Raw genomic sequence first — 21,422 nt, forward strand, 5'->3', positions numbered from 1 at the left:
ACCCCTCACCTCTCTACACTCCTAGAATAGATATCCTATAGTCTCCTTCTTTTGTTTGCAAAAAACCACCATGGAAGAACATCAACTTGCCCAACCCCTTCTTGATGGAAAGTTTGTTCATCATTACCCACCATAACATGAAGTTTTGCTTTTTGAGGGGGTAGCCCTCCATACTTTGCAACATCCCTTGACCCATTTTTTGCTCCTTGATTGTGGGTGCCACCTACACCAGTAGTTGGCAACAAGGTAGATGTGTGATAAGTCCCTCCTTGAATGATATTTTGGCTTCTTATATTTCCAAAGTGGCTTTCCTATTGGGCTAGCCATGAATTTGCATATGTTCACCTTGCATGGCATCTTTAAAGTTAGCTAGGTTGGTTTAGCCTTCCTTAGGACCTTGTGGACTAAGTTTGCTTCTACAATAGTCAGGTGAAGTGCTTCTTGATCCCTTCTAGTTTCATGAAGTATTGTGTGCAAGCATCCCATAGGTCTTCCCACTTGCATAGCCCTTTTCTAGCTAGCTTCCTAGTGAGCTTTGGCTTCTCTTGAATGGGGTGGTATGGGGAACTGTATGTATCCTGAAAGGTCCATATGAGCTACACAAGCGATGAGTCTCCCCTTTTGTCTTGACCCCCAATCCATTTGGACTCCTGAAGAGTCTTTGGCCATGCTTGTGTTGACCTATAGGCTACTTGTGACTAAGGGATTTTGACTTTGGTGCACGCTAGCAAAGCATCTATCCAAGTTAGATTAGGAATTCCTATCTTCTTTGCTCTGTTTGAGACAAACTAGTGTTTGATTAAGAAAGACCAAGGTTGGGGTGCTTCCATTCTCCTAAATAAATTGAATAAAAGAGCTTGGTCATTGTGGGAAAGGTGAGGGATGCTTAGCAGGTCCTCTCTCACCCGAGGCGTGACAAGAGGCCATGAGATAGACCTCCAGCCTTGGCTGCCCTCTCTATGTTGGCCTATGTGCTATTGCTAAATTTTAGCACCATAGCTAGAAAGATGATAGTAGAGACTAGCATGGTGTTAATTGCTAGTTGCTTTCCCAAGAAGAAGAACTACTTTCCTTTCCACCCTTCAACTTTTGGCTTGATTCCTAGGTACATCAATACCTAACTATGATTGACCAACACAAATCCTAGGTCCTTGAGCCATGGAGGAGGTTCATCTCTACCCAAATACACTAGCTTGCCACTAAGACAAATATCTCACAAAAGGCATCATAAGATTAATCTCATAAAACCAATTGTTGTTCTACCTCCATCAAGTTAAAGTTGTCATGTCAACAAAGAATTGGCCTACAAAAGGGCTATCTCCAGGGATTGGTAAGGCTTTGATGACACCCCTTTGAACCTTTAGGTCAAGACTCCTCAATAGTGGACTTAAAGTTATTGCACATACTAGGAGGGGCTAGTGGGCATTCCTACCTAATTAACCTCTTTATATCAAAGGTCAAGACAAGATTTCATCAATCTACACCATTGCCATCGCATTGGAGAAAATAATATCAATCACCTCGAGAAAGATGTGGCCAAAACCCATTACCTCCATATCTTACAAGATGAGCTTCTAGCTCATAGGATCACAAGCATTGTCAAAATCCATGTTGATGAGGACAAAGTTGTTATCAAGAATGAGAGCATCATCCATTGATAGAATGGGTTTTAGGATAACATCATGGAGCTTACACCCTTAGATGAATCCATGCTGCTGGGGGTGGAACACTCTCCCAATAAAAAACTTGATCTTGTCACCAAAGCTTTAGCATAGATTTTGTACCCTACACTAATAATTGTATCACACTTGTTTTTCAATCAATCATAACTTACTCATTTATGAGAAATTGTATTGTTAATATATAATTTATATAAAACTTACTTTGATAGAAGAGTGATGTACAATATGTACTCTAGGCACCTACATTTTGGTTCAATATGCATTATCCATAAAAGAGTATCATCATTTACTCACTTAATTATCAAGATGTAAAAGAATATATCATTTTGGTAAATATCTTAAAAATTAGTTTCACAAGGCCTAAAGAGGATACAAGAGACCTAAAGTCTCAATTTTTGCGACATTGTCCAAAACCTCTACAAAAAGCTCTAGTAATCAATAGTCCCTTTTCTATTCCTAAGTAGATGCAAAGAAGATAAAGGATTTATAGTCTGCCAGAAGATTAGTGGGACAGATTATGGTTTGGTAATATAAATGTGTTAGCACCTTGTTAGGACTCTACCTTCCATTCTGTATAGCGTATTTTATGCTTCCCTATTTTGTACTCTTGAAAAATACCAATTCGCATTATGCCAATAACATTACTCTGAATACAAGGGAATGGGGTGATAGCAATGGCTATTTGTGATGCAAAGTAGCAGCATCACTATATGTGTCACTATTGGAATACAAATGTACATTTGCGATGCCAATAGCGACGCTTTTAGTGATGCTTATAGCGATGCTTCTAGTGACACATATAGCGATGCCGCTCTGAGAAAAAAATGCGGAAAACTCGAGTGCACCATTTCCCAAAAATATTTGAGAGAGAGAATGACAGAGAGTAAGAGAGCTCAAAGAGAGAGAGAGAGAGAGAGAGAGAGAGAGAGAGAGAGAGAGAGAGAGAGAGAGAGAGAGAGAGAGCTCATCACTATCGTCGCCACCATTATCACCCTACGTGAAGAAGAAAGAGAAGTGTGCAAGGGAGAAGGGAGGAAAAGCATGAAGAGGAGGTACAAAGGGTTTCATCTTCAAGCCTTTGAGATAAGTACATCGCCTCTTCTTGCTTTATTTTTTATTGTCTTCTTTTCTTTTTTTGGTTTTCTTTGCAAAGAGAGGGAGCGAGGCAAGGAGAAGAAGGAAGGGAGAGGAAGATAGAAATGTGAGAAAGGAAACAAAGAGAAAGAGGAAGAGAGAAATGAGAGATGAAGGTAGGGCGAGAGGAGGATGAGTGAGAGAGGAGGGAGAAACAAAGAGAGAAAAAAAGAAAGGGAAAGAGAGAGAGAAAGAGAGGGGAAGAGAAATAGAGAGGGAGAGAGAAGGAAGGAAGAGAGAAGGAGGAGGTAGAAAAGAAAGGTGAGGTAAAGAGAGGAAGGAGACACTACAACAGAAACGAGGCATAGATGCGCGTGTTAGACGCGCAAAGTCGGGTGTGTCTATCATTGTGTCTATATGTGCATGTAAAAGAGCGTGTAAATAGACGTGAATTTTGTGTCTATATATCCACGTAAATAGATGCCAATATAGATGCGCCACCAGACGTGCAATTATTTAACCACCTAAAATTGGAATTAATATAATTAAAAAACCAAAGTTAATAATTATTTAACCACCTGAAATTGATTCTTGAGCATGCACGTGTGCGCATGATAAAAACCATAGAATTAAGAATACACATTGAATCATTGAATAAAAAAACCAGAGTTAATAATTATTTTTTCATTGCTCTCTAATGAATGGCAGTTCCTCCAATTGACAAGCCTGATATAAGTAATTAGTGGCAAGTGACAGAAACCTTATTATACAATTAGTAGCAAGCATTGCAATATGTATCTTGTAATTTCTCTACTTGAAGATTATAAAAAATACTTCCTTTTTATTATGAAAAATTTAATTTAGATTTAAACTTGACTATTGATTCTTGAGTATGCACGTGTGCACATGATAAAAACCATAGAATTAAGAATACACATTGAATCATTAAGCAAATTAAGCATGTTTTAGTGAATGATCCATCTCACCTTCAATGAGATCAGCCCTTGCTAAACTATTTACTTCTAGGTCTATGTTACCAAGAGGTAATGAAACAAATAAGTCTATCCCACTATCAGATGTGTTGCTATATTGCTCAATAACTTCATCAATATCATCGACAATCACATTATTGTCTTCTTCTGCGTTTCCTTGAACATCCTCGCGAGGTTCGTCTTGTACTATATTATGCATATCATCCATTATGGTGTCATCATGCACATCATCATTAATTGTTGGATTGTCATCTGCTATCTCCATGTCGGTAATATTACCATATATTGGTTTTGAACGATTAGATATAGGGATGACATACCACCATCGGTTATTGTTTACCATTGGATGATATACAACCTGTATTTGAAAAACAAAAGCAAGAAACTTAAATACTTATTATATTGTGTATATATATCACATGTATATATATTAAAAATTTAGCTTTTGCATATATACCTGCTCGCATTGTTGAGGTAGTACTAATGTGTCATTCTTGTTTTGGTGAAATTTTGTAGAGTCAATGATTACAAAACCACTTGGATGACGTCTGATTGTGTAATGCACACCATTTGTTACCACTTATTTAAACCACTTCACATCTAGTACATATATAAAGAATCGTCTGAAGTCAAGCTTCAGAATATCTTGGATCAAGTCACAATAATCTTCCATGGTACCATTGGCATCCTCGAAGTGAGCAAGGACACCACAATCTTGGGTATTTCTCTTTTCATCTATACTTTGAGTCCGAAGATGTTTACCCTCACACCAAATAGCATTGAATAATGTGCACTAGTAGTAAAAGATAAAAGATCAAACATGTCAATTATTTATATCAAATATAACTTATAGAAACAAATTAATTGATAGTATGTCTCACCTTTGATAAGCAACCTCGTGCGTATTCCCACTCTTGTTGAGATATATTAATTTCCTCCTCTTTTTCCATTCTCTCCATTTCCTTATGTAACCAATCTATATCAATATGACGTGGGAGCGCATTTAGATGATCTGGAAATGAGACATTACGTCCATATCTGGTGTGAAATGCTTGTCTTTCACTTTTTCTTCTTGCCCTTGCTTCATTATATAGTGTCACCCATTTTCTCATTACATCACTATTGAGCATACAAAAACTATTTAACTTACAAAGTTCTTCTTTTGTTAGCACTTTACTCATTCCTTTTCCTTGAGATATTATAGAGGTCATCCTCGAGTCTTCATCATCTTTCCATAGTCGTGGTTGAGGGGGATCCACTTTAGCAAGATATTCAAAGATATAAACAAGGGATGATTGCACTAACCAACCCTTAGCCATGCTTTTCTCAAGCCGTGCTTTTTGCCTCACAAAATCTTTCAAGGTTTTCATGAAGCGCTCAAGAAAAAACATCCACCTTGCATGAACTGCCCCACAAAGTGCGATCTCATCAATCAAATGTACGAGTAAATGTAATTGAGTAGTCAAAATGGATCGAGGAAAAATTTCCTCCACCAAACAAACCACCTCAACAGATAGTACTCAAGCATCTTGCAATGTGTTTGGATCAATTTCCTTCAAGCTCACGTATCTATCAAGATGTATTTAAGAATTGTTTATTTTTGTGTAGAAATTCAAAGATATATAATGAAAAAATACAATGTATACACACCTCACAAGCTCTCCCATCTTGTAAATGATATCACGTACATCTTTGGATACACAATGGGATATGCTAGTAGAAAGTACGAACTAAATGTAAACAATATTCATAGATCAAATGATTAGTTGAGGAAAAAGTCATCATACCCCAAAGTTTACACATAGTTACTCCACTAATTACTATATTCATGGTTAGAGATACCCTTACTTGAATCATTTTGTGCCAATCGTGGGACTTCAAACCAGATAGTTGCTCCACACCTCTTTTCTTTTTCTTTATGAAGGCTCCCTTGAGACATCTCATACATCCTGTGGGTGTTCGAAAGCTACATATTTGTTCCTTCACTATTTTTTCCTCGTTCTGACAACATCCAAGGTGCATGGGGTAGCTCAATCTTTCCTTTGGGTCCAATGCGTAGCTAGGCTTGTCTCATGCGACCAATGTTACGTAAATCCTCCCTTACATTGACTGAATTACGAGCCCCTATCAAGTGATCCCATAATGTAAATACAACATTTTTTAATATGTGCATGGGGTCCAATAGGTGATTGATCTTGAGTTCAGTCTAGTACGGAAGACGAAAAAATATAGAGAACCTAACAAACAAACAATATATTATGTAAACAATTCATCATGCTAAATACTTTAAAGTCAATTGAGAGAAATGCACTTCTTACCGACTCATGCCGAGTGGAGGGTGGCTGTCGACATTAATCCATCTCTCCTTCCAATCTCGAATGGTTAGAGATTGTGGAGTCATTCCATTAGTAGGGAGAACATATTTAGGATAGTCAATAGGAAGAACTCGATGATGATTGTCGTAGATAATCTTCTTTAAATGTGCTGACCTAGAGGAAACTAGAGAGGGACCGCAAATAGGACATGCATGATATCATGATGTGGTTAAACCTGAACAAACAAGTGAATTAATAAAATGCAATTGATTCAAGTCTTGAATTTCAAATATAGAGTTATATACATGTACCTAAAGACTCTTCGTATCCTGGAAAGTCATGCATGGTCCACAACAACATGGCCTTCAATGTGAAATCTCTAAAGGATGCAGATGCACTTGTATCTTGCACCTCAATACCTTCCCATAACATTTCTAACTCTTCAATCAAAGGCGCTAAGTAAATGTCCATGTTTTTAACCTTGTGCTTTCCAGGAATCAGAAGTGACAACATTACATGTCCCTTTTTAATTGCCATGAATGGAGGAATATTATAGTTCACCAATACCACTGGCCATACACTGTATGATGTGCTTTTAATGCCAAATGGATTGATTCCATCTATACCTAAACCAAATCTCAAATTTCTTGGCTCTTCTTTGAAAACGGGCCACAAATTATCTATATGTTGCCATGCCAGTGTGTCTGCAGGGATCCTCCATTTTCCATCACTTGAACGATGACTAGCATGCCATGACATGAGCTTTCCAATAGACTTACACTTGAACATAAGTTTTATACGTGGAACAATTGGAAAATGTCGCAAAACCTTACGAGGCACATCCATTGACTTCATCTCCACTTCGTATCTTGATTTGCCACAAACAGGACACTCTCACGTGAACTCATGAATCCCACGAAATAAGACACAATCATTGACACATGCATGGATCTTGACATAATCGAGGCCTCCCAAAGATGTCAAGTAATATCTTGCTTGCTCTCTCTTAGTTGGCAATTTGTTTCCTTTTGGAAGTATTTGTGATAATAACCTACATATATTTTTAAAAGTGAGTTAAAAAATCACCAACATATATTTATTTCTGATTTCAAAATAGAACAATTAATATTATGATTCATAAGCCAAATTGAATTGATGGCTACTTCAATAACGCATCCAAACTGACATTACTCCATCCATAAATTGTTTGCAAGTTAAGTATCTCAAGGGACCCATGAAGAACGAAGTATATACAACCTTCATACAACGGAGTAGATAATGCTATGTATAGTGGATCATCTGGCTTCATAGAGTGACCTTCTCCCTGAACCGGTTGCAAAAATAGATGGTGTACCATGTTGTCCAAAATCTCATCCTCTACGACTTGATGGGGCATTTCATGAGGGCTACTATCATGGTTGTAAGTCTCTACTCTTCTTGAAGACTCTGCCTCCTCGCGTCGACGTTTTGTAGCCTCTCGACGCCCGGGAGGGAGCATCTGAGGATGTGGCACCGCATCCTGCTCAACCACAAAAGGGAGTTTCATGTATGTTGATATATATTGAGTAACATAGACTAGCAATCTTAGTGGTAAAAAAAACAATGAATACCGGTGATTTTTCTCGGTCCCATTCTCCATACAAGCTGAGGTGTGATATTGCAATTCGACGTGCTCGAAAAATACACCCTCGACAATGATCACACATGCATTTAATTTTTCGTCATAGCCATGCATCTCGATTATGAAGACGTAATGTTTCATCCTCACTTGAGGATGTGCTCGTTGACTCATCAGCATGCACCGCACTAGGTGATGACGACGACATGATTAAACGTAATTCATGACAACATCAAAATATTTATCATTCATATATTTACATAAAAACTTCAAGCTAGTATATTAATTATTCTAAGATCTCAATTTTAAATACACAAAACTCATCATATATACATTAAAACTTATGATAAGAATTCACTATCAAAACTTATCTTAAAAACAAAAAATTATGATAAAGCCTAAATGCGTGTCTATATCCATGTTTACATACGCGTCTATATTAGCGTCTATTTGTGCGTCTATGTTTGCATCTATACTCGCGTTTACATGAACCTTAGACGTGCATATACACGCCAAAATAGATGCACACATCAAAATTCAAACCATACTTAAATCATTTCTTTTCAAACTATGCCTTTCCTTTCCTGCATTTTTTGCGGTTCTGAAGCTTGAGTTTAGTCGACATGCAGTTTCTTCATGCCTCACCTCCTCATGACTCACCTCTTCTTTCATTTCAAACACACAAGAAGGGAAAAAGGAAAGCCAAGGAGAGGAAGAAAGAGAGAACAAGAGAGAGGAGAACAAGAGGAAGAAGAAGCAGCAAGCAAGAAAGCAAGCATCAAGGGAGGATAACTTACCAAGGAGAGGAAGAAGGAGAAGGAAGAAGTGCCACCACCCGCCACACCAAACACCCAAGGTGACTCTCTCTCTCTCTCTCTCTCTCTCTCTCTCTCTCTCTCTCTCTCTCTCTCTCTCTTTGTTTCTCTCTCTCTCTCTCTCTCTCTCTCTCTCTCTCTCTCTCTCTCTCTCTCTCTCTCTGTGCTCTGTCTGTGTATTAGGATTTCTGATTCCATTATGTATTGCATTTTGTAAATCATCAATGACGGTCGTCGGACTAAAATTAGTCGACTGAGCGCGTCTGCCAACGCGTCTACATTTCTGTGTAGACGTAGGTATAGACGTGAAGAAATGTTTTCTCTCATTACGTCTGAGGATGCATCTCAGAGAGCGTGTGCTGACGCGTGTGCTCTGTAGTCTACACACGATGATACACGCGCGCACCAGAGCATTGACTTGGAATATGCACCTGACAACGCATCTATACAGCATCTCAGATGCGGATATAGACGTGCTGGACAGAGGGTTAACTTTAGGAATGCGTCTGAGAGAGCGTCTAACCTGCAATTTAGACGCGGTCATACACGCGCCAGCTCTCCCAGCTCTGATAAAAAATAATATATTTTTGCAATGATGAATGTGACCAATCGCATGTTTTTGTTTATCAGTTTTCTTGTTTATGAGAAGCATTAGCACTTAAGTTTTATGCTCAATGTCTAAAGAAATCTCTTTGAAAATGTTTAGGTATGGATGAAGGTAATATATGATTTTTTGTATGCAAACAAATTTATCTTTTTCCTCTGATTTTTTTGCAGATGTCGTATCCTGGTTCATCTAGCAATGACCCGGATTTGGATCGCATGAATGATACATTGGCCTCATTTGGCAGGGGGGTCAATGCATTTTTTGGAGGTTTTCCTAGTAGGGAAGACTTCATGGGAGAGATGACCAGACACCTTGGCCGCTCTCCCATAGCAGACGAGGTGTTCAGCATCATGTCTGGAATGCCTCTGACGTCTTTGCATGGCACTACTTCCCAAACTCCAATTGCAGGTACTCCACATGCAGGTACTCCACATGCAGCACCTATACATGCATGGCCTGAAGCACAAGCGTCAGCCGACGCATGTGCATCTGCAGAAGCACGTGCATCCAGCAAGGCAGAGGGTAGTCAACAGAGAGGGAGGAGGGAGAGTCGAGGAGGAGGACGAGACTTGTGTGGGGGTTAGATACTGGTGGCATCTTCCATGATGATGAAGGAAGGGATGTAATGGCATACATGAGGAGCATCGTGCATGCGACATATAAAGATTGTTTCATCTACTTCAAAAATAAAAAAAGCGGCTTATGGCAGGAGGTGTTGAGGGCAGTCCATAGGAGATACCCAAAACCTGAGGGTTAGTGATCCTCGGATGATTGGGGATGCACAAAAGTGAGGGATTTGCTACACAACAAAAGATCCCACCTCATGACACACGCCAGGGACTCACTGCAGAGGCAAGAGGAGGAGCGTGGAGCCTATAGCCAACCACCTATGTGCCACCGCATAGAGTGGAAGAAAGCCAAGAAGAAAGCAGAGAGAAAGTGAAGAGTTGCCAGCACGCAGAGGCGCGACGGATCCGAATGGAAACCATGGGATCATCGCATTACGGATCGAGAGGCAGAGAGTCGTGGGAGGCAGAGTTTGTAAGTATATTTTGATTTTTAGTTTTTTTTAATTTATATTTCTTTCAATTCTTTATATAATTTGTTCTAATACATTGTGTCTCATAATTGTTTGTATATATCATAATTGTTTTATAGACTACTATCGTTGGTAGGATACCTACTCCTAGAGAGGTAGGTTACCATCGAGGCCATAACCGTGCAGCCACATGGCTTCACTTCTATGAGGGTCTCATCACTGAGGACCAATACAACCAGGCTATGAGGATTCAACAGCCAGAGGAGGTATGTTTTTCTTACTTTCCTATTAAAAGTATAGCTAATTATAACTTTTTCTCCACCATGTCTACATAAGCAACCTTGATCTTTTGTGTGTGTAGGCAAACCCGGATGTGGAGCATAGCGAGGAGGGGGATAGCGACGCTAGTAGCCATAGTGGTACTAGCGAAGATGTTTCTTCTTCAGATTCGTAGAGGAGCACCATACCTCCTCTATGGCCTTGTTTTCTTGTATATGTATTATCCATCTTTGAGCCTACTGTTTCCAGCCACGCTTTAGGTCGCAAGCACTTAAACCTCCCATGTAAATGCTTTTGATCTATATACATGGACTTTTATTTTCAATTCTCATTCTTTTAGATCCATTATCTTTTTCCCAAATGCACAATCTGATGTATGGGAGGGGAAAAAAAAAACCAGAGATGCTCTCTGGTTTTTTTTTTCAGTTCTGTTTTGCGCGTCTATCTGCGAGTCTAAATTGTGGAAAATGCGCGTTTATAAGCGCGTCTACAATGCAGAGTACACGCGCTTATACACGCGCTAGATAATTCAAATTTAAAAAAGATATTAAATATATTTTTTTAATGAGATTTTTTGTTTTCCGTTCGCGTCTATGGGTGCTTGTAAAAGCACGTCTACAGGCGTGTCTATATGCCCATCTAACTGCCAGATAGACATGCTAATAGACACACAGAATAAATTAAACAAATAGAAATTTTGGTTTATTATGCACTTGTATTCATGCGTGTATATGTGCATCTATTTCACATCTATTTTTGCATGTAAATTCGTTCATACATGCGATCATAGACGTGACGCTGTAGACACGCAAATAGACAGGCGGATAAACGCACCCATAAGATTTTCTCTATATTCAAAAATCGCGTCTAAAAGTGCGTCTATGAGGCCTTTTTGTTGTAGTAAGAGTGAAGAGAAGAGAGAGAGAGAGAGAGAAAGAGATATGGAAAGAGAGAGAAAAAGAGAGATAAAGAGAAAACAATAGAGCAAGAGAGAGGGAGAGAGGAATAGAAAAACAATGAGAGAATGAGAGAGAAGGGAAAGAGAGAAAAGTAAAGGGAGAGAGGAGAGAGAGATAATGAGAGGTAGGAAGACTTTTCTTTTAATATCTTTTTTTTTTAATTCTCTATCTTTGATTTTGTTTGCAATGAGATGCATTGAGTGAGAGTGGGAACCTAAGAGTGGTATTTTACAAGTTTGTAAATGAGCGAGAGCAAGAGAGCAAAAAAGACAGGGAAAGAGCTCAAAGCAAGGGAGGTTGAGAGAGAGAGAGAGAGAGAGAGAGAGAGGGGCCACCACAACCATCCACAAAGAGGGAGAAGATAGGTGTAAAGGAGAAAGAGGGAACTCGCGAAGGAGAAGAAAAAGAAGGAGAGAAGCATGAAGGGATTCTTCTTCAAGCCTTGAGTTAAGTGTGTTCTCTCTTCTCTCTTTGTTTTGCTCTTTTCTTTATTTCTCTCTTTCTTTTTGTTGATGAAGAGATGTATAGAGAGAACAAGGGAGAGAGAAAGAAAGGGAGAGAGGTTAAAGAGAGAGAGAGAGAGAGAGAGAGACAGAGAGACAGAGAGAGAGAGAGAGAGAGAGGCCATCGCCACCGCCATTGCCACCACTATCCACAAAGGAAGAGGAGACAATTGCAAAGGAGAAGGAGGGAACTCGTGAAGGAGGAGAAGAAGAAGGAGAGAAGTGTGAAAGGATTCTTCTTGAAGCTTTGAGATAAGTGCATTCTCTCTTCTCTATTTTCTTTGCTTCTATCTTTCTTATTATTTATGAAGAGATTCATAGAGGGAGGGTGGGAAGGAGGGAGAGAGAAATGAAGAGAATGAGAGAGAGAAAAATGGAAATGGCAATACAAAGAGAGAGTATACATACATACATACATACATACATACATACATACATACATATATAGAGAGAGAGAGAGGCTATGGCAAGTGAAGGTGGCTCCTCAACATGGATCTACAAGAAGAAATCATATTGAGGTGGAATTGGGAGACTACATTTCGATCCAAAGTAGCCAAAGAGCAGGCCAAACCATACTTGACATAGAAGAGAGCCAAAATAGTCCAAAGAGTTAGAAAATGGAGTAAAGCTAACCAAAGAAGAAATAAGGAACCAAGAAAAGAAGAAACATGTGAAAAAAGATGAAGAATTGTGGTCAGATGAAGATTATGAAGAAGAAAAGGGAGAGGATGAGCTCATCCTAGATCTTGGAACACCCCTCGTTCTCGACAAGGGGTCGACTACTACTACCTCGACTACTCCCCTGAAGACTACTACCAAGAAGGCTATCTTGAAGACTAATACCTCTATAACCAATGCCCTCCTCAAGGAGATGGATATTACTATCCTAAATATTTTCCCATCGACTACCACCTAGAAGGAGAATGCCTCTACACCAACTACCCCTATCTCCAAGAATGCCAATCCGAAGGAGTCCAAATGATGGAGTATTATGTGAATGGAGAAGGATAGAGAATGGATGTGTATTCAAAGGTAGAATGTATTATGATGGAGTTAGGATACAAGAAAGAAGACAAAGATAGGTGGACATGTTAGAAGGATGAACCCTTGCACCCACAGGTTGCAGCTCAAGAAATGGAGTTTGAGAAGAGGGAGGATGAGCTTGATCCTTCTGATCTTGAAATACCTCCATCCATTTAGATTGAGGGTGAGCCCAGGTTGGCGCCCTCTTGTGAGGCACGTGATGCCTTTGATGAAGGGTGAGGCCAATGAATAAGAGCTAGAAGATGACTTAGACTTAGGTAAAAACAAGAAGGAAGAAGCAGAGCTCAAAGATACTACTACTCCCTATATATGTGTTTCTAGCTCCAACACCATGGTGTAACTCTTACAAATGTCTAAATTTCCCCCCAAAAAGACTTGAACAAGTTTGGAATAAATTGGAGTAAGTAGAAGATCAATGGGACTTATTCATACCTTAGGGTCCTAACTACAATGAAAGCTTGAAGTGAATCTCTTCTTCTCTAGCCTAATCAAGTGATAAAAAATCTCCTTGAGAAATAAATTTTTAAATTGATTATATCTAGCTTTTGTAATCAAAAGCTCTTCTTCAAGGGCCTAAGCAAGTGATGAAAAGGCTCATTGCATAATAACTTTTTGAATTTATTATATCTAGCTTTTGCAATCAGAGGATTCCTTTTTTAAAGAAATTTTGATGCACAATTTTTAGACATTAGGTGTATGTGACATTGGTAAATGATTTATACAAGTATATTAAGTGTATATAGCTAGAAGGATGGCAGGGCTGCATGCCTTGCCACCTAGTTTTTTTCCCTCTCTCTAACCATCGCTATTAGCATCGGACATTTACAAGTTTGCAATCGTCACTATGAGCATCACTATTTGCACCACTAGTAGTGTTACTAATTAGAATAGTGACGCTAGTAGAAATGCTAAGAGCAATAGATCTATTACATTACTAATAGAGACGTGAATATGACAGGGGTAATTTTTTCAATGGATAATTCCATCACTTTAAATGTCACTATTGAGTCTATGTGTTGTAGTGTATTACCTAGGTACTTTCATATTGAGAACCACTCCCAACTCAAAAACAAATCAAGAATTGTAATGAACTAATGACTATTCGATCAAAATATCAACCAATTATTCCCAACCCTACATGTAACTCACTTTTATCATCTACCAATGATATTGTAGGAACTATATCACCCTCCCTTGGAGCTCCATTGTCTCTAGCTTCTATAAGCATAGTAGCAATCCCTTATACTACTACGCTTATAATCTTTTATCATGCATGAAAGTGCAATGAAGTCACCACCTTTAAATTAAAATTCTCATATTTAAATTTTTTGTCTATACCAACTCCCCATTGTCCTTTGAACATTTTTGAAAGATAAAAAACACATAGGATGAAATAGCTCAAATGTTAAAGAAGAATTCCTAAAATACTTAAGTACAATTAAAAGCACACTATTGCATCTCCATAGTTAAAGCTTCCTCAAGTTGACATAAACAGCTCTTTTTTGTTTCTATTTCTCTCATTAAAAGTCACAAAAATATCACCAAAAACTTGTCATGGATTTGAGGTCCATAAAGAGATATAACATGATGAAAGAATTTTACATAATTGCTATTATGTGGATATTTCTATAAGGTGTTTAACACTTGGGGGGTCACTCGTGAATATATGTATATATAACGTGAGTTCAAAATAAGGGGTTTTTTAAACACCGTTTTTATACATTTTTTATATACAAAAGGGTGTCATATAAAGGGGTTACTTACAGATTGAATAGAAAAGGGTTGTGTTTTATTCAAGAAAAATTCACAGATTAGGATATTTATAAATAGGCCATGAACGCACGTTATATAGAGGACATATATATAGTGAACCCCTCAAGGTTTAAGATCGCTTTCTCAAACCATCATTGCCATGATTATTGAAGATAATTTAATACATGCTTAGCTATCTTGTTCTTCTCCTAGGTTTTCATATTTTTATGAAACTATATTAATCATTGGATTATATTAGAACTCACTATGCAAATAAGTTGATTGTATTTGATTTATTATAGGCTTTTCTTATTTGTGCAATGATATGTGACTTATCTCACAAGTGCACATGTGTGATACTATTCACATTATGCCTTGTAGATAGACCTAAGGATATTAATGTGTTTTGTGTTGTGGTGAGAAGATTATTAGATGGAGTTGTATAGAATAAATATTTTGGGATACGCATTTTAACGCATGAAAATTATTCATTTTGAAAATTTTATGTATGCTACATAGCATAAAAATATTATATTTTTGTAGACACCCATAAGTGCAATGCACATGCATAATTGATTTATTTGGATATATTTATTATAAAAGCTAAAAATATTAAAATAATATTTATAGATGTAAAGCTATTTAGAATAGGTTATGGTAGATTTATTTTACACAAAAGCAAGTCATGCAAAAAAAGAAAAAGTAAGAACACAAAAAGATGTTTTTAATATATTTTGAGCATAAATTTAGCTTAATACAATTAATAAATGCATGCATTGGGGGGTATTCACTTATGCATGGGGGTGATTGTGCCCAATCTTGTGTCATGCAAGCTTTATGGATTTCTATTCTATCTTGGAATTTGTTCATCATCTATTTTCTTTCAATTTTTGTCTATTTTTTTATAAAGGCTAGTGACATTGGTATTTGAGTACAGTGATTGGTGGACATGTCAACATCAAAGAGAAGGTAGATATCTACCTTGCAAGGCGGCGCCATTAGCAACATCAAGGCTTGATCAAATAACTATTGGTTGAAAGCTTTGCCCATTGGATTAAGGCTTAAAGTCTAGAGCTTTTAAGGGTGTTTCAATTTGCAAGACAATAAAGGTTGAAAGAGGCTTATTAGAGGCTTCTTCTTATTCCTTCTTACCCATGATTAATATTAAAAATCACTCTATGTGGTTTTACAAGAGACTAGGAGTTTTTCTATTGTGAGGGAGAATCCAAGATCAAAAGCCATAGATGCATTTGTGATGTTTGCACAACTTTGAAACCATCATCTTCTCATCTTTTCGTCCTTGATTCAACTGCCATATTGACAAATGGCTATCGTTAATGCTATGCTATTTGTTGTCTAGGGGAGGTATCATTTTAAAATGAAAAGTTTAAAAAGATTTAAGGCATAATAATTTATTATTAAGCTTAATTAATGAAGCTTATATGTTTTTTGGTTGTATTTTGGGTGGCCTAATTTTTCATTTTGGACATGAGGGAAGGATCAATAATTAATAAGCCCCTTTTCCCATAAATTCTCACTCATTGAAGCCCATTTTTTCATGCACACATTCTTAAAGAGGTTGTTTCTATGGGTATAATTCTAGTTTTATTTTCTAAAGTCTAGGAAGACACATAGTGAGTGTAGATAATACTTAGCGTCATGACTCTGTTCATATGCAACAAAATCCACTTTGTAGGATTTCTACGTGTTTGTTCTTGCATGCTAAGCATTTTATACCATGTTGGGACCATCGAATACAAATGAAGTAAATATGGAATTTTCTCTTCGGTAAATCACTTTGCAATAAAAAATCAATATTCTTTGAAAGAAGTTATAAAGGTGCTTTAAGAGTGTGGATGCCAACATAATTCAATCACTCAAGATAAAGATGATTGCATTCCTTGAATCTTGAAGGGTGTATTCAACGTGCGATAAATCAAGGACAGTAAGTCATCTTTTCAAATTTCTTGATTTTATGGAAAAAAGGATGAAATTTATATTGTCTTGGTTGAGTCAGTTTGATGATTATTTTGATTAAGAATACTCTCTTGAATGTACAACCAATTATTTGATGAATAAAGCATTGCTTCGGTAGAACGTTCTTCGCCATAACACCCACCAGTCAAAGACAAGAATGATTTTCAAGAAAAAGTTAAAGAATATTTTCTTCCATCTCAATTTTATCTCCAAGCAAGAAAAAATTGCTTGAATTTATCTTGGCAAGAAGGAGATAATGTGTCTACCTACATTGAAAGATTTTGCCAAAAACTTTTGCTATTGCACATGCTTAGGGGAGTTCCTAAGAGCATGCTATAAAGTAAGTATGAAGATGAGCTTCAATTTGGCATCCAAGCTAAAATGAATTCTCTTAAACCTCCCTCTCTTCATGAAGCTATTTCTTATGCCCTTCTTATGCCCCCATGATAATGAAAAAGAATTTCAATCTATTTTTTGAATGCTTCATAGTCAACAATCTCATCCATCCCGACCTTTTAACAAAAATTGCAATTAGAAAAAAACTTTTGTTCCTTATCATTCTTATTATTTTCCACCCAAAAACTCCTCCATCTCCCAATCCAAAATCAACAACACACAAAGGTATGAAAAAACAATGGAAATAACAAGCTACAAGCCAAGTTTACTTGTCATAGTTGTGGAAAACCTATATATTTTTTATTGGATTGTCGAGTTTAACTTCAACTTCCACCCAAAAACAATTAGGACATGGTTTAGTTACACAATATCAAGGAGATACTTGACTACAACTCCTAATTGGACTATGGATACATAGCAGTAAGAGGTATTGACTAAAAAAGACCAAGTATGCCTATATCTTTACATACTTTACTAAAGATGAAAGGTTCTATGAAGGATTTTGATCTTATTATTTCGCATGACAATGATATTTCTCATTATTTTATTTTGGAAAAATTTCATTAGAAATCTGAAAACTTTTTATGTATAAGTCTCAATGCATAAGATTTAGAGGCTTTTACATCAGTCACAAAAATCATGCATGCATTTTGTTGCTTTCGAAGTATTGTTTTAGCATGTATGTGACTAGTTAGTGGGAATAATTCAATTTTAAAGCCACTAGTCAAAGAAATTGTTTATCCTTAAATTTAGAAGTTATCATGAGAGTATGATAATCAATGGTAGGATTACTTTGATATCTAAATGACATAGCAAGAATGATATCTAATGATTGAAGAGATGCAACTAGAAACACTACAAGATATAGGCCTTATACCGACGTTAAAAGCAACGAAAATGCAAATAACAAAATTTATCCCCGTCATCGCAAAAAGTGTCGTTATTGGCGATGCGCCATAGAACAGTCGGTATCAGCGTCGATATTGGCGTCGGTATCACCGACGCTGATAGCGACGGTTTGCAACGAAAATAACGACATCAATAATGACGCGAGCAGTAAAATTTGTGACACTAATAGCGACGGTAACAGGGGAAAAAAATTTACAAAATAGTTTCTGCATTGTGTACAATGCGCTTGCAAACAAAAACAAAGTATACTGAAATCATAACACTGATACATGAAATAAATACATGATCGCATAATAAGCAATTGGTACAATCATGACAAGATATCACTAATACATAGAAAATGTCTACATAGACCAGGCGACCAAAAAATAAAGGTATGTGAGCTCCAGGGATCCAAGGGCGAGCTACATATCCTCGCCCTCCAAAAGCTCGTTCCGCTACAAAGGAGCATCAAACGAACTCTGCAAAAAAAGAAACAACAACACATCAGTCCACCATACAATAATGCATTCTAATTAAACATGGTAACTACGGACACAAAAGATGAGTGACTTAGAGGGCCGTCATGTCTATACAATCGGTCGATCAATGAAGTGAGACCGTGCCTCTCTGCATATCGAGTCTCAAGGCCGGTCGGATCATGATTTGTAATGGAGTGTTGCAAAGAAAACAAAATGCTAACTATTAGAAACATGATTGTCAGTACAAAGGATATTGCAAAAAAATAAACAAGCAAAACAAAAGAAAAACTAACAAAGTCCTCAAAATATGTCCTGCGGCCGTCACTCCCAAGATGATGGACCACTCCGGCCTCGAGTCGTGCCCTCGTCGTCTCTCGCTCTGCTGACTCCAATGTCCTCTATAGCCTCCTCCCATAGTCGGCACCAGTCATCCGCATCTAACCACTCGGGCTTTGCAGCCCCACTTTTGATTGCCTTGCGTGAGTCAAATCGTCTGTGTGACATATATGCACGCATGCAATCCATCATCCAGCCCGTAGAAAATCTATCTACTGAGGCTGGAACTGGAAACTCCTCATGCAAGGATGCTACTATGTAGTCCTTGCTCCCCTCCGGAATGTTCTTCCAATGATCTAAGACGTTGTGCCGAAAAACTTGTTGGCACAACTCTCTCATGCGAGCCATCACCCTCCTCCCCTCATCATTCATGATGATGGCTCCTGACCTATCATCGACTAGATATCCATATCCCCTAGGGGTCTGCCTAAGATGGGTCCTCTCCCATCAGCGTCCACGCTCCTGGGCATATCCAGGAGACCCCTGTGCATCTAGTGTACCGACCGGGGTAATATCTCTCAAAGTGGCACCCATAGGGGTACTGCTGACGGCTAAGCAAAAGCCAGAGTAACTGGAGTAGACGTCCCCACAGGTGTGACAAATCCTGGAGGTGATGCAACTCCAGTTGAACGACGAGACAGAGACACCACATCCGTGCCTCCACAGTATCCACTTGAGCCTAAGCCACGCTCCCTGGAAGGGCCACAAGAGCGAGGAGTTGCACCTATATCCCGTGTCAACCGCGGGCTCACTGCATCTGTATCTCTGCAGCATCCCCCTGACCCCAAAGCACTCCCTCCCTCCGGCCCAAGTCTGGAGCATCGAGCTCATCTGCTCAAAGCTGAAGCATCCGATCGAGCTAAAATAGATCTAACAGAGCACCCTGACGAAGACCAAGACAGTTCCTGGTCTACCATATCTCTGAATCTCGAGATCTGGTTTGGAGACATGCATGTGAAGATATCCTATAACTCCTCATCGCTCATCCCTCGACTCATCCTGAAAATGTCACCTGAACAGATAAAAAATGATGTTAGAATAATCAATTTAAATCATACAAAGCACAGTAATATAGATCCTAAAAAAAAGATCTCGCTTAAAATGCATATCTTATGTACCCTTATAAGCGATTGGTCAACAAATTGAGTAAGTGGATGCTCCAAGTATGAAGTATCCTATGGTCCCATGTCAATCTCCTAACACAACTCCGCATACACTGAAAGGTCGATAGACATGTCACCACAAAATGATGAGTCCACCTCATTCTCAAAGAATTCTTGGACTCTTGGATTTCCATCATTGTTAGCCGATGCTGGCTCCAAGATTTTGGTAGCCTCCACCCCTTGCAATATCGACCCCTCTATTTGCATATTATCTTTATCTATGCTCGAAACATTGCTTTGATCATATACTCTCGCACTTCGGGGAGTTGAAGGTATAACATACCACCATCGAGGTTGTTGGGGGTTTGGATAGAAGATTACCTGTTCACAAACACGTACAAGAGAGTTTAAACCATTGTGACATCAACCATGTCGTAATACAATTAGAAAACAAATGAGTCCATGCACATGTTCACAATGGGCCGGCAACACAAAGGTGTCGCACAAATCCGTCCATTTTTTTCGAAATCTATTTCGAGAAATCTAGATGGACCTCGTCAAACTGTTGCTCCTCCAAGTACCACTTTGAACCACTGCACGTCGAATAGTATCATGGAGAAGCTACGGTAATCCACCGTAACAATACTTTGCAAGTTTCCAAAATACTCCATCTCATCCACAACCGTGTTTCGATCCGTTGCTCGTCGCCGGCTCTCTTGCTCAAACCTTGCTATGATACCACAGTCCATTGTGGAGTGCATTTTGTCAATACGCTCCATACGAAAATGTCGTCCGCGCAACCACACTGCACTATATATTTTGTATTGTACATTGAAATACTTAAATTAGATGTTGCCTATAAAATTTAGATACGACAAATCCTAAACCCCTCATCACCTTTGGACTACATCTCATCGAGAATTCCCACTCCTCCATTGAGACATTTGTCCCTTCGCGAGACGCTGCGCTCAAAGCTCCATGCAACCATCACGTTGACATGAACCGCGGCATCTCCTCCATGCCCTCGGGATATCGAATCGATCGATGACACGTACTATGTCGGAATTCAGCTTACGCTTCCTCTCGATCTTGCCTAGCAATTTGGTACTTGGCGAGCCACGTCTCCATAGAGGCATGGTGCAATATAGAAAAGCGATTCACCTTCTCCTCCATTGAGGCATCCATTCTTTTTTCTATCCCATTTTCAACCAGCACATCTCCAGTCAGTCTATCATCATCCTTCAGCAAGCATTTCATTGTCTGGATCCACCATTGGTAGCCATTGTGAAATATGCACTAGCGCCTCAAATACCAACCATCCTTCAGCTATGCTACCTTCTGGCCGAGCTCATTGTCGCACAAAGCCTTTCAGGGTTTTCATGAAGCGCTCCAAGAAGAACATCCATCGCGTATGGACAGGTCCAGCAATCTCCACTTCATCTACAAGATGCACAAGAATGTGGATTTGTATCGTGAGCATGCTGGTGGGCAAGTATTTCTCAAAGAGACAGACTGTCTCCACTGCTCCCCACCTCGCGGATTCAATAGAGGATGTCTTAAT

Source organism: Lygodium microphyllum, chromosome 12, assembly GCF_053477565.2.
Source record: "Lygodium microphyllum isolate KBCC chromosome 12, Lygodium_microphyllum_v1.1.10, whole genome shotgun sequence".
Lineage (NCBI taxonomy): Eukaryota > Viridiplantae > Streptophyta > Polypodiopsida > Schizaeales > Lygodiaceae > Lygodium > Lygodium microphyllum.